The sequence below is a fragment of the Tamandua tetradactyla genome, chromosome 14, assembly GCF_023851605.1.
Source record: "Tamandua tetradactyla isolate mTamTet1 chromosome 14, mTamTet1.pri, whole genome shotgun sequence".
Lineage (NCBI taxonomy): Eukaryota > Metazoa > Chordata > Mammalia > Pilosa > Myrmecophagidae > Tamandua > Tamandua tetradactyla.
Window position 1 is genome coordinate 61,178,321 of NC_135340.1, and position 2,154 is coordinate 61,180,474.

The following is a 2,154-nucleotide window of genomic DNA, read 5'->3' on the forward strand; positions in this document are numbered from 1 at the left end:
TTAATGAAGTTAAATATGAATTAATATATGACCCAGAAATCCCACTCCCAAGGTAATTTAAAACCATCTACACAGACTTCGAGACAAAAATTTTCATAGCAGCTTGATACATAATCGCCAGGAGCTTGGAAACAAATGGGAAAAAATCGAACATTCAGCAATAAAAAAGAGCAAACTACTAATATAGGCAAAAAAAGAGTAGGTGAATTTTATAATAATCATGAATAATTATAAATAAATAAGTAATAAAGTATGCTCAGAAAAAGAAACCAAATACATGAGTATATGTTTTAGTTTCCTAGCTGCTATAACAAATTCCACACAACGGGTTGGATTAATGACAGGAATTTATTGGCTCACAGTTTCAAATTCTCAGTGGCTTGTTTCCTCCCAGGTTGGTATCTTCCGGGTGGCTTTCTTTGGCTTCTGTGTCACATCGCAATGTACATGTCATCATCTTCTCCTTTTGCTACTGGGTTCCATTGACTTTCAGCTTCTGGCTGTTTCCCATGGCTTCTTTTTATCTGACTTTCACTCTGTTTATAAAGGACTCCAGTAATCTGAAATAAAACCCAATCTGAATCAGTTGAGCCACTCCTTAAATGAAGTTACCACATCAAAAGTCCTATTTGCAATGGGTTCATACCCATAGGAATGAGTTAAGATTAAAATACCTTTTTGTGAGGTACATAATTTCAAGCCACCACAGTATACACCATTTAATGCCATTTACATGAAATTTTAGAATGAACATATCTCATCTTTACAGACCAAAAGCAGATGAGTGATTTCTTTCAGTTGGGCAGGGGGGAGATTGTCTACAAAGAGACATAAGGGGATGCATGATGGCAGCTGCCACAGGCTCAGGTTCAGGAGTAAATGTTCCTCATGATATCCAACTATTGGAAGAACTCAAAGAAAGCAGACAAGAGTAGGAGATGGCACTGCTGGCTAAGGTCTAGAAGATGATGAAGACATGACACTTACAAGATGAACAAGGATGATAAGTTCTTGGGCCTCCAAGAAAAATTTATGAAAACCAAATACACAGCCTTAAAATCGAATGTAGATCTAAATATCCATAAGCACCTCCTTTGTAACAAAGATTAATATGAATGGAGTTAATAGTTCTAATGGAGTGGTAGACCCAAGAGCCATATCAGTGTTAGCAAAATGGCAGAATTCGTAAAACATCAAAATTGTCCTGTAAGAGCTTCAGTGCCTAATGTTATCTAAGGAAAATGTGAAACCCCCTCAACCACCTGAAAGGCAGTGATACAGCAATTAATCAAAAAGAATAACCAGAGGCCTTCCTCCCACTTCATTCAATTTAAGCTGTCTTCATTTTCCACAGAAGTAAATTCTCCCAATACATCTTGTAGACCTCAAAATACTGGAAAGGAAGCTCCATTCAAAGGCATTTTATCTTAAGATACCATAAAGGATACTTTTTGTTCATTTGAAATATATGTTATGCTATAATAAATCATACCACTCTCTGCAGAGTTGAACATCTGGGTTCAAGAATGCATATTTAAATTGGCTCTCATCATATCTGGCTAGGCACATCTAACTCAATTGTGAAAGACACACTGTGTAATAACCTGGTTGTTGATTACATGGTCTGAGGTCTCTGCCTTCTCTCTCTTCCTTTTCCCCTCCCCCTTCCTTGCTCCTTCCTTTCTCCCTGCAACAGCCCTCCAGATTGGGGTGGCTTATTAGAACAGATGTAGAGATTTCAGGTCCCAGTCTTTGGGACAACTGGTGGATGCACGTGGTGCTTCATCTGCACCCCCCACAGTTTTTTTGTTTAAGTCTTAAATTGCTACCCCCTTCTAAACTATTGCCTTTTCCCCACTTTCCTCTACCACCCTGTGCTGAAGAAAGATTGTCACCCACTTTACTCCCCTCTGAAATTGGCTTTTGCTGAGAAATGTTTTTGGGGTTTTCCCCATCTCTCCCCTGCTTTATCAAAGGGTGCGGCATTTTCCTTTCTCCTCCTGATTTCCCTTCCTGCACCATCATCACCCAACACTTTACATGACACTCCCTTGCTTTGGCTAGAAGCCATCGAGTTAGATTGGAAAGTCTCTGATCTCTCTCTTTTAGATTTGGAAGCACATTTCTTTACTCTCCACCAGTTGAAATGGAAAT

The 2,154-nt window shown here is 39.0% G+C and overlaps 1 pseudogene; it reads left to right on the plus strand.

Moving 5' to 3' along the window:
* The first annotated feature begins 845 nt into the window (after positions 1 to 845).
* LOC143655141 (ubiquitin-conjugating enzyme E2 variant 1 pseudogene) lies at positions 846 to 1,288 on the plus strand (annotated as a pseudogene).
* The last annotated feature ends 866 nt before the right edge of the window (positions 1,289 to 2,154 follow it).